The sequence below is a fragment of the Dermacentor andersoni genome, chromosome 6 (genome assembly GCF_023375885.2).
Source record: "Dermacentor andersoni chromosome 6, qqDerAnde1_hic_scaffold, whole genome shotgun sequence".
In the NCBI taxonomy this organism is placed as follows: Eukaryota; Metazoa; Arthropoda; class Arachnida; order Ixodida; family Ixodidae; genus Dermacentor; species Dermacentor andersoni.
In genome coordinates, this window is record NC_092819.1 from 164,168,064 (window position 1) to 164,180,999 (window position 12,936).

Consider the following 12,936-nt stretch of genomic DNA (forward strand, 5'->3'; position numbering starts at 1 on the left):
ATGAATGAATGAATGTTTGATGGTTAATGGCGCAAGGGTCAGGTATGGCCAAAGAGTGCCATGCTAGTGTTAATGGTTTCGCAGTGGACTGATGAGTTCTGTAAAGTTAATTTAACATGGCTGTAAAGGGGCCTAGAAGAGTTGATGAAAATTAGATAAAATCTACGTGTAATAAGATTATGGCAATCACTAATGACTATGCACACTATGTACTATGAACACTAAAATGCATCGCGAAAAAATGATACTACAGTAGAATCTCGATTAACGGAAATCGCTTAAACGGAATTGCCACTTAAACGGAACAGTTGCCTGTAGTTTGGTTGGTTTTGTATTCACATAACGTAAAAAAACTTTCAGTAATCGGAACTAAAATTTACGCGTCACCGTGTAAACGGAACCGAAAATGAAACTTCTTGGCAGACCCATTGTCAGTTTCTTCCGGTTTCGGCTGTTTCTTGTTTTTAGTCGTAAGCCTCACCTCGTTGGTAGTCAGCCGTGTTTGTGCAACGAATGAGCAGTTCTTGTGTTGTGTTAGCGCAGTTCTTATTCTAGTCGTTCGTCAGCTCAAGTCGCCGAGGTTACAGGGCTTAGCCCCCGCCACCTCATTCGTGCCGTCGTGGTGCCATTCGTACATCGGTGGCTTGTAAGCGCTCGCGAAGTTGAGGCCTAGCCTCTGTTGTTTCAATGGCGGCACAGAAGCGTGCACACCATACGCTTACGTTAGAAAAGATGGACATTATCCTTGAGACTTCGAAAGTGGCTCTTACATGAAGTCAGCGCTCGCAACGAAGCACGGCATCTCGAAAAGCAGCTTAACGAGGATCCTGCACGACAAGGAGAAGCTACGGGATGTCTTCGAAAGTTTGCGATTCGGGCCCCAGAGGAAGCATCTGCGACAAGGCGACCACGAAGAACTAGAGAAGTGTCTCGTGTTGTGGCTTAGGAGAGCCCGGAGCCAGAACATTCCCATCAACGGACCACTAATTCGTGCCAAGGCAGAAGAGTTTGTCCTTCAACTCAGGGTAACAGACTTCTTGTGCAGTGAGGGCTGGCTGACAAGGTTTAAAGACAGAAACGGCCTCATTTTCCGCACCATTGCAGGAGAAGCTGCAGCAGCTGATGTGACAGCATGTCGCAACTGGCGCGCAGGGCGGCTTCCAGAGATTATGCGTCAATTCAAGGACGATGACATCTACAACGTGGATGAAACCACGCTTTTTTTTAAGCTCCTGCCAACGAAATCGATGGCTTTTAAAGGTGAGAAATGCACAGGTGGTAAACTGAGCAAAGAAAGACTGACTGTTCTTGTAGGAGCGAACATGTTGGGCAGCGACAAGTTGAAGCTGCTTGTGATCGGGAAATCGAAAAACCCTCACTGTTTTAAGGGCATAACTAATATGCCCGTGACTTACGAGTCAAACTCAAAAGCGTGGATGACGCAAGCCCTTTTCAACAAATGGCTGCACACTGAGGATGTGCGATTTTCGTGGCAGAAGAGGAAAGTACTTTTCCTTGTTGATAACTACCCTGGACATGGGACTGTAACAGGACTGAAGTCGATTCAGTTTGAGTTTCTCCCGGCCAACACCACGGCACTGTTGCAGCCCATGGATCAGGGAGTTATTCAAGCCCTGAAAGCCCGCTTACGCAAGGGTCTCCTGCATAGCATGCTGGTGTGTATGAACCAGAATAAGGAGTACAAGGTGGACATTCTTGGCGCCATTCATCTTATTGCCGATGCCTGGAGGCAGCTGACTGCTAATACCATAGCAAATTGCTTTAGGCACGCGGGATTTTTCTCGAGTGACCAGGCATCCGACTTGCAGGATTTGCCTGAATGTGACGGTAAAGATGCCCTTGAGAGGCAGGAGGTAGTAGAGCAGTGTGCTTAAAAGGAAATCCATCTGGACTTTGATGAGTACATGCACATCGATGGTGATGTTGTGACTTGCCCTGAAAACACGGTGGAGAGTATTGTTGCTGAGGTGTGTGATGAAGAAGAAAGTGAGCCAGAAGAAGAATCGAAGGGGTAGCTGCCGTGGAGCCTACCACACTTCAAGGAGCAGAAACAGCTGTGCAGTATCTCAAAAATTTTTTTTCTGAAGGAACCAGGATTTGAAATGTGTGTTCAAAGCTTAAGTGCCATGGAAAAAACAATCCTAGAGATGCAGTTCCAAGGACTCAAACAAAGCGAAATTGGTGCATATTTTAGTGCACAGTGACTAATTGTTGCCAAATAAACTTTGTGAGTGCTGTACCAAAACCTCTTGCAGTTTTCTAAAAACTTATCAGGTACATTCACCTTCTAGTGCTTAGAGTTCCATAAAATGGTATTAAGAGTGCACGCACATAAATCTGCACTTCTGCACATCTCTCTCAGCAAACGAAAACCTGTTAAATGGAACTAATTTTTTTCGGTCCCTTGGAGTTCCGTTTATTGAGAGTCTACTGTATACACAAAATATGTGAGATGTTAAAATTGGCTAGAGCACTACTGTATCGCCAGAGCCCTTGAAACACAAGGGCCTAGAGGCATGTGCTATACGAAACAACTATCACAGGGCCATCCTCTCAAGAGAGGATGCGCTATGAATGTATGGGGATAATAACATGCAACACAACATCTTTCAGGAAACCTAGGACTGCGTTGGTGTCAAAGAGCGGTTCTGCGCCGAGTAACATTACAGGATGAAGGGGGATGTGCTGCCGGTATGCTAGGGGATAATGTTTCTCTCAGATTCGGCTTCCCGACATTCCAGGAGGATGAGGAGGATGGTCAGCTCCTCCCTGCATATACCACAGGTTGGAGGTTCATTTCCAGTAAGTAAAAAGTTATGGGTGGCAAATGTGTGTCTTATACTAAGACGACAAATAGGACATCTGTTCGGCATAATTTTTTGCAGAAGGCCAGAAACCTAATTGCGGCTTTATTACGTTCAGCTTATTATTTGTTTCCACATCCCACAAGCGTTGCCAGTAGTTCCGCAGTTTCCTGCGCAAGAAGGGACTCAGATCTGTGACAGGGACTGCAGCGGTAGGATTAACAGAATGCGATGCAACTGGCATGGCCATCTGGTCCGCCAGAACGTTACCTTCGATGCCCCTATGACCCAGCACCCAGCATATGATGACATGCTGGTTAGATATGTAAGCTTTATACAGCGCGGGATAGAGTTCATTAATTACTGGATTTTTGTGCTTACAGAATGATATCAAGGCCATCACAAACACTTAGGGAGTCTGTATTATTCATGGTTCATGGTTATATTGCGCTCAGTTTTACAAACACGATATTAAGGAAGGACAGGACGTGGACGGATGTAGCGCAAACTACCAACTGTTTAATACTGTTAAAGATCGCGCTTATATATAAGGAGATATGGAGCGGGGGGGGGGGGGGGAGGGGTTACATATAAGATATGACAAGGTGACGACGTGTGATCATAGTTCGGGTCAGGCATACATTGTTCACATGCACCCGTTCGCCCTGGCAAACTCGACCTCAGCTTTGATAAGCGCGATGGACGGGGTGCTTACGCACATCTCTTTTTCTTTAGCTATCGCAAGCGCCTCCCATATTTCTCGCTCCGTTTTTGTTTTTGATGTTCCAATGACTGTGGTGCTTTCTATTAGCGGGGAGCATTTGCATTGTTTGCAATGTGCGGCCAAGTTGCTAGGTGCTGTCAGAAGCTGACACGTGTATTTGTGCTCCCGTAACCTATCATACACGTGCACAAATACACGTGTCAGCTTCTGACAGCACCTAGCAACTTGGCCGCACATTGCAAACAATGCAAATGCTCCCCGCTAATAGAAAGCACCACAGTCATTGGAACATCAAAAACAAAAACGGAGCGAGAAATATGGGAGGCGCTTGCGATAGCTAAAGAAAAAGAGATGTGCGTAAGCACCCCGTCCATCGCGCTTATCAAAGCTGAGGTCGAGTTTGCCAGGGCGAACGGGTGCATGTGAACAATGTATGCCTGACCCGAACTATGATCACACGTCGTCACCTTGTCGTATCTTATATGTAACCCCTCCCCCCCCCCCCGCTCCATATCTCCTTGTATATAAGCGCGTTCTTTAACAGTATTAAACAGTTGGTAGTTTGCGCTACATCCGTCCACGTCCTGTCCTTCCTTCCTTAATATCGTGTTTGTAAAACTGAGCGCAATATAACCATGAACGTTCACCAACTAGCCCCCTTCATTGCTTTACTAAACTGTATTATTAGATTTGTCGGACGTTCCCACCGCTGTCAAACAGATGTAGGAGTCGTCGGACGATCTCGCCGCTGCCACCATTTGAAGGAGTTGACGGTCGTAGAGAGGAACTCGGTGAACAGGATTTATTTGCAGTATTTACATATTAAGCAAGATACATTGACAGTCTAGCGTGACTCCCAAATGGAGCACGCGAGACGATGCATACAGCAAACAGCTTACGAGCACACAGCTCACTAGTACATCTCGAGCATGACAACGAGCACTCGGCTCACTACGACGAGCACACAACGAGCACTCAGCTCCCGACGACGAGCACACTCAGCAGCCGACAAACGCTGCTTATAAGCACTTGCCCCACCCCTTGATTCCAAGCGAACGGAAACGTTCGTCCAGTCATCGTTCGACGCCACCGTTCGACGTCACCGAAGATGACCCGCCCTTTTGGAGGAGGCGGGCTCACATACTTGTGTTGCACACACACACAGGTGTAAAGGTCCAGAGCCGACGTCAGAGGGCTTCGTAGAACTCTGCTCCGTCAAGGGTGGCGCTGGCGGGTAGCACATTCCTGAGCTGACCCCACGCCACGTGGCTGCCGGTTATTCGCAGTTCTCTGAAGTGCACCCCGTCCGGTTGGTTAGAAACACGTGCAGCAGGCTGAAATATCTGGCACGTTGCCACCCCGTACGGCCATTCCTAACAGCTCCTCCATGGCCCGGAAAATCTCGCCTGGCCAGTGCTGGCAACCGCTGGGCAGGAAGAGAATGGCTGGCGAGCAAGACGATGGCTTTGCTCTCTGCAACCCCTGCGTACTTGGAATGCCTTCAACTATCTCACAACAACTGGCACAGAAGAGTCGATCCGGCAACACAATACCACTCAGCGTGCAAACGCCCGGAATCAGCTGTTAATCCACCAGGCCTCCTATCACGATTTCAATGCAAGTCACTCAACTGGAAAACCCCAAATTTTGCCCCAAAATTTTTGTGCCACCAAAGCGAGCGTTCACGTTCCTCTTGAGTTCAACCAAACCCAACCGTCGCGCTGCACAAGAGTAAAGGTTTACACCGAATTAAACCGAAGGCTCTCAAACACCAATACCCAAACATAACTTAAGCAGCCTAACTTCGCGAACAGCCTGTTCTTATCCTATCACAGTGGCATACTTATCTCATGTACTGCTGCCACTGAACCGTCTGGCCAACTCCACAGGTACGCAAATACAATCGCGCTAGCTTTGTCGTCTCTATTCGAAATGCGTAGTTGCGACGCTTACTCACATTTGTTCCTTTAATCAACACAGGACACGTTCCTTAAACAAACAACCAAACTTGCGTAAGTTACGCAACACAGAGGAACCTTTAAACAAATGTGTCTTCTAACAACTCGTCCTACGCACTTGTACTAGAGAAGTCAGAATACGGCCGCCCTAAACATACACAAGCAACCAAGTCATTAACAATCTGTTTCACTCCGTCCACACAGGACATGCGCTAATGGTACGAAGAACGCTTCTCAGTGCAAATCACGCACTTACTGAAAATCTACGCGCTTAACCTTAGAAAATAAAAAAACACATAAAAAAAAGAAAGTTAACTAAAACGCACGCGCGTTACCACAGGCCTCTCAACGCTAACATTGACACTCAGGTTACTCACACACACAAAAAAAGGAGCCTATACAGTCCAGCCCACATATAACGAACTTGATCGTCACGTGGCATTTGTTCGTTGTATCCAAAGTTCGTACTAAGTGGACCACCTATAATACGGGAAAAAAAGAGCAAGCGAGACGAAAGTTCAATTTATTTTTGAAAAAAGTCCGTGATGCATGTCTGCTTCTTCAAAGCTGATCGCATCACTGCCGTTTCTAATTTTTCCAGCGTGGTAATATGTTCATCGCCAAGGCCTCTGCTGCACACGAGTTCCTTAAGCGACGCGATGTAACCGATCGCGGTTGAAGCGTTCACAGCAACCGGCGGTAGAGCAGCATCCTCGTCATCGTCCTCGTCGGTCTCTGGGCAGTCAGGAAGGGCTCGCACTTCACGCACAATAGCTTCGTCAGTGCATGGCTCCGCAATGTCGGCGTCGTCATCAGCAGAAACGAAATCGTCCTAGGCAACGTCAGGTCCAGCCAGCTGCGTGTCAACGACGCGTTGCCACAAGTCCTCGTGCGACCGGCCTTCCGGTGGGTGGTCTATGGCGTCCTCGGTGCCTGGGCCCACAAAACCCGCCTTGCGGAAGCAATTTTCTATGCACTCCGCGGTGAGTTCCATCCACGCCGCTTTCAACATGTCCACGGCGGCAAGCAAGCTGATGCGAACTGGCATGGCAGCATCAATCGCGATAAACAAGCGTTGGATGACGCGCCGCCGGTAGCACACCTTGAACGCATGAATGATGCCCATATCCAGCGGCTGAATTTTGCAGGTTGCATTGGGAAGCAAGAAGAGCACTGTCACCGCACTCAAGGAAGGCTGCACATGGTGCGCCGCACAGTTATCCAGCACGAGCAGGACCTTCCTGTTTTTTCGTGCCATGTCGCGGTCGAACTCGACAAGCCACTCGGCAAATACCGTATTTACACGATTGTAAGTCGACTCGAATGTAAGTCGACCCCCCCATATCGCTTGACCGGAAAAAAAAAAAAAAAATCAGAGAGCATACCCGAGGGCGCATTCGATAACGAAAATTTATTAGTAGCTGACATGGTCATTGGACTACTCGTCTTCACTAGTGCTGCCATCGTCATCGTTGCTGCGGTCCCACAGCGCGTCGTGGTCCAGCGAAATTTCAAATTTGGCAAACGACCGCACCAGGACATCTTGCAGAACAGCAGCCCACGCCAAATGCACCCAGCCACACGCAGCCGTCAGGGAGGCTCTTTTGACAGGTCCGGTTGGCGTAATTTCGCAGTCTTCTGCCGCCAGCCACTCATTGTACTCACGGCGGAGCAGAACCTTACAATTAAGGCGAAGGTCCGGGCTTGTTTCATGACCACGTCGCACTTCACTGGCAGGGACCGATCACGCATTTCAGCGACGTACGCCGCAAGCTTAGCCTACAGCTCCGGAAAGCGTCCAGACTTCGGCACGTGGGAAATTTCTCACTTGCCGTCACACATTTCGCTTCGCTGCAGTCGCCACTCTCGCACCACCCGTTTAGAAACATCGAAATTGCGGCCCGCTGCGCAGTGATTTGTTTCTTCGGCGTAAAGGATGGCAGCCCTCTTGAACGCTGCTGTGAACAAGTGCCGAACGATTAGTGGGCCTGGAGCACTCATGACGACTGGGGAAGCATAGAAGTAGCACGTAGCCGGCAGTCAAGTGGAATGCGTCAAACCAATACCAATGCTTTTAAACCACGACCGACTTGTAATAAAGCCGGTCGTGCTTTAAAGAGAGAAAGAGAAACCCGCGAGCGGTGTCTGCTCTTCCATGAACTTCCGATACTGCCCGCAAGCGGCGCCGTTCTGAGGGTGCCGCCGCAAATTGGAACAGCGGCGCTTCCGTCAACTATCGACACCCCCCATGAGTGTTGCATGCACTGTAAGCACGGAAGACTGTAAGACTCTCAAAAATGTTGAAAAACCCTTCCGAAAAGCGAACAAACACGCGGGATAACGAAAAGATACGGGTAGGGCCATAGAGCAAACATAAAATTGTAACTACGTTGTAGCTCCCGTTGGTATTGCTTCTTTTTTTGGCGGGGCCATGTTTCGGTTTCGATTGTAAGTCGACCCCCCAACTTCAGACTGTCAAATTTAAAAAAAGGGGTCGACTTACAATCGTGTAAATACGGTAAGTCACGACTCATCCAGGCTTTTGTATTGTTCCTGTAGCGTACGGGCACGTAGCTTCCAAAGCATCGCGGCTTACGTAACTTGCCAATGACAAAAGACAGCCGCCGGTCACTGCCGTGACACACAGAAGAACGGTTATGCGCAACTTGCTGTTCTTCCCTACAGGGGCCCGACTACAGGGGCCCGACAGCTTCGCGTTCGCTCTAACCGAGTGTTGAGGCCACAACAGTTCGTTCTATGCGAGACACTGTGCCATTGCCCCAATATATATTTTGACGGTAGCACCGCCCTCGTTCGTACTAAGCGAGCGTTCGTTATATCTGCGGCTGTTATAAGTGGGCTGGACTGTATACTTATTAATGAACACCTCGCGATACTACCTACATGTTTACTTAAAACGTGTCTTTCAACTCTCGGAGCTTCTCAAACAAAACATAAACAAAGCTCATACTTTTTCATATTGAAAGAAACTTAAATCGCGAAAATTATCCGATGCTCAAAAAATAAAGCAAATCACGTTTCACTTCTACGAAAGCTCTCTTGGCCTCCCGTTCCAAACGCTTACGTCTGACTCTTACTTTGAGCTGTACTCGAGGTGGTCGCGGTCCGAAAGCTACTCTGGCTACCGAGGAACAACGAAAGAGCTGACTGACTATCAGCTCCCTCAAGACGTTATAGTCCCCTGCCAATTTGCGTCCTGGCGCCCCGTTTTCATCACGACCTCGATTGACCGCGTCGCTACTCCCCACCTGGTCTCGTCTTGCCACCTTGCGCTTCTTCATACTGCACACTGAGCTTCGAAGAGAACGACGGAACGACGAGGAATTTAACTGCCCTGTGCCCTTTGTCTGCGTCCGTGAAGAACATGCTTCTTGGTCCCCCTTTGACCGGCGGCTCGAACGTGTTCGATGCGTCAACATCGTCAGTGACGACCGCACCTTTCTTTTCTTTGCGCCCTGCCCTCTTGGGTCTCTCGCCGTCTTTGGCGGCGCTACATTAGTCACCGCATTTCGATCTTTAGCGCGCTTCGTTTTACGGCGCTTTCTCTTAGCATTTCCTTTCATGCCGTACTCTCGCGCCTCGTGCTGGCCGTTACACATTTCGTCGGCCCGGATCGGTATCTTACCCGCACAGTCTGAGTGATTAATAACTAAATCACCCCTCTCTTGGCTAACTAGACTGGCGGAGAGCCGCACCAATACCTGAACAATGCAGTTGTCTTCTCTTGAGCTACGGAGCTCGCCATCCTGAGAACTACTCTCAACTGCATCGTCCAGCTCGCACATCACTTCGGCACGCAGATCTGACTTGACATGGGTGCTCGCGTCTGTCAAGTCCGCAGTATTCTGTACCTCGCTAACGACCTCGCTACCATGAGATGCGATGCACACGCGCGGTAACTGTGCCAATTTGTTCGCAGCTGGCCTAGCTGTCTCTACAGTCCTCTGTTGGCACAGCACCTCGTCGCTCTCACTCTGGCCTTAAACGGCCTCTGTTGCCACTAAGGCATCGTTAGCTGCTAGCACTTCGAGTTCACCTGTGAACGTGCTGCTACTCTCACAGGTACTACTACTTTTCTCGGCTTTCGACGAAAATCTGCAATCTACTTCCTCACACTTTCGCTGCATCCAGCCTACAGATTTCTCAAGCCGCTGTTGACTTCGTGCTTTTAACTGCTGCAAATATTTTATCTCTTTGTTCACTGCTGCCATTTCTTTTTCAACCAGTTGCTGTTATTGCTCACGCTCTTGGCGTTTTCGCTCGCGCTCTTGGTGTTCTTGCCTGATTGATTCCTGTTCCTGTCTTTTGCTTAGAATTCGTTTACCTAGATGTTCGATTAATTTCAAATCATTGCCACTTTGCAGAATGGTTTTACGAATCTCTGACTCCTACAAGTCCTTCTCTACGTCTACCTCGAGCTCCTCACGCAACCACAACAGGTCAGCTCCCGTCAAACACATTAGGACCATGGTCGCTACTTTAAGCTCTGCTGTCACACAATACTTGCTGCGATACCCAAGCAAATAAAAATACAAGTGAACAATCCCCAGCGAATCAAATCAAAAACACAGAGAAATTGAAGCCTGGTAAATCTTACAGCCAAAACCAAACGCTCATCCACTGAAGCAGTACCATATCACCAGTCCTTCCCCGCCGTATCCAGTCAGTTGCAAGAGGTGGTCAATCTCAAGTTGCCTTTAACTTGATCAGGATACCGGTCGGTCACCATGTGCCAACGTCCGTCAGCTGCCGTTGCTGTCTCCGAGTCGTAGGCCGATTTACGAGCCGTAGGCCGATCTCCCCGCCGCCATTCAGTTCTAAGAGTTTGGAGCGGTCGTAGTCGTTGGGATGGAGCTTGACTCTTCGTCGGGACTTAGGAGAGCAGGATTTATTTGCAGTATTTACACATTAAGCAAGATACATTGACAGTCTAGTGTGACTCCCAAATGGAGTACGCGAGACGACGCATACAGCAAACAGCTTACGAGCACACAGCTCACTAGTACATTTCGAGCATGACAACGAGCACGCAGCTCACTACGACGAGCACGATAACGAGCACGCAGCTCACTAGTACATTTCGAGCAAGACAACGAGCACACTCAGCAGCCGACAAACGCTGCTTATAAGCACTTGCCCCCCCCCCCCCCCCCCCCCCCTTGATTCCAAGCGAACGGAAAAGTTCGTCCAGTCATCGTTCGACGTCGCCGCTCGATGTCACCGAAGATGACCCGCCCTTTTGGAGGAGGCGGGCTCACATACTCGTGTTGCACACACACACACACACAGGTGTAAAGGTCCGGAGCCGACGTCAGAGGGCTTCGTAGAACTCTGCTCCGTCAAGGGTGGTGCTGGTGGGTAGCACATTCCTGAGCTGACCGGTTATTCGCAGTTCTCTGAAGTGCGCCCCGTCCGGTTGGTTGGGAACACGTGCAGCGGGCTGAAATATCTGCCACGTTGTCACCCCGTACGGCCATTCCTAACAGTATATATAACAGATTTTTTTAGTTTTGTTTTCCTTATATGCTTCACAGCCGACAATGGTGCATAGGCCTCAGCCGTAAAGATACTTGTTTCCGGATGCAGTACATCGAATTCCAAGAAGGATGGACCGATGGCTGCGTAGGACACCCCCTCGCATGACTTCGATGCGTCTGTGTAGAACTTGGTGCAGGAGTGCTTGAACTGCAGTTCCAGGAAATGCATTCGCATTTCGATCTCTGGGGTGTGCTTTGCAACTTGCAGGAAAGATATATCACATTGTATCAGCTGCCACTCCCAAGGCGGGAGCAGCTTAGCTGAAGGCATCAAACGATGTTTGAGGAATGGGACATCCATTTCAACACTAAGCTCTCTCACACGCAGTGAAAAAGCGTGTCTTACAGAGGGACGGTTACGAAACAGTGTAGCATATGTCATATCGTTAATGGTATCAAAACACGGATATTGATGATTAGAGTGAACTTTCAGAAAATATGTTTGGCTGATGTATGTTTTCTGCAGATGGAGTGACCAATCATTTGATTCTACATATAGACTTTCAATGGGACTTGTTCTGAAAGTGCCAGTGGCCAGTCGGATTCCTAGATGGTGGACCAGATCGAGCATCTTTAGCGCGCTCGAGGCGGCAGAATAATAGATCACGGCACAATAGTCCAATCGTTTTCGAATGAGGCTCTTGTAAAGATTCATTAAACATTTCCTCTCGCTGCCCCACGCATGGAATAAAATTTTCCGTAAGTTCATTGTTTTTAAGCATTTCACCTTGGGATTCTTTGTGTGGAATAAATGTTAGTTTAGAGTCAAGAATGATGCCCAAGAACTTGTGCTCTTTGTTCACAGGTATTATATGCCCATGCATTTTAATATTAGAATCTGCAATGAGCCCTTTGTTTCTTGTGAAAAGCACACAAGATCTTTTGTTGGGGTTCACTTTAAATCCGTTTTCATCTGCCCGTTTTGACACTTTGTTCAAGCCCTGTTGTACTTGCCTCTCATACACTGCAAGGTTGCAGGATTTGAAACCTATTTGTATGCTGTCTACGTAAACGGAATAAAAGATGGCTGGCGGTAATGAAGCATGAAGGGTGTTCATTTTCACGATAAAGAGAGTGCAGCTAAGCATACCTCCTTCGGGTACACCAGTTTCTTGTATAAAAGGTTGCGACAATACATCACCGATTTTCACGCGGAAGGTATGTTTGGACAAATAGCTTTCTAGTATGTTTAGCATATTTCCACTAATGCCCATTCCCGATAAGTCTCGCAAGATCCCGTATCGCCACATTGTATCATACACCTTTTCCATATCGAGGAATATCGATAAGAACTGTTTAAGTACAAATGCATCACGGATATTTCCTTCAATGCACACAAGATGATCAGTCGTAGACTGCCATTCTCTGGAGCCACACTGATAGGGATCAAGCATATTATTAAGTTCAAGGAAATGTATGAGTCGACGATTAATCATTTTTCAAATAGTTTACACAGGCAACTTGTAAGAGCTATTGGACGATAACTTGCCGCCAAGGAAGGGTCTTTACCCAGCTTCAAGACAGGAATAAGAATAGCTTCCTTCCATGAGGATGGGAGGTATCTGGCAGCCCAGATAGAGTTGAAAAGTGCCAGAAGTGTCATCTGTGTGTCGGCGCGTAAGTTTTTAATCATGTCACATATGATTCTGTCAGCTCCTGGTGCAGAGCTTCTAAATGTGCTCAAGGCAGCTTTAAGCTCGGCAATATTATAAGGACGGTTGTATGGTTAATCCGGACGGCATTTGCGATCCGGTGCCTTAAGTTCAGCTATTTGTTTATACTTGCGGAATGATTTTCTGTAATGTGTGGAGCTTCATACAAGCTCGAAGTGTTCGCCCAGAGCATTGGCCTGGTCTTCCAAGGTAGTCCCT

At 48.2% G+C, this 12,936-nt stretch overlaps 1 protein-coding gene and 1 pseudogene across 5 annotated transcripts in view; both read right to left on the reverse strand.

Moving 5' to 3' along the window:
- LOC126523684 (probable enoyl-CoA hydratase) overlaps positions 1–12,936 on the reverse strand; it is a 92,692-nt gene that overhangs the window by 45,468 nt on the left and 34,288 nt on the right. The window lies entirely within an intron of this gene.
- Positions 4,345–8,006, reverse strand: LOC129382710 (tigger transposable element-derived protein 6-like; annotated as a pseudogene).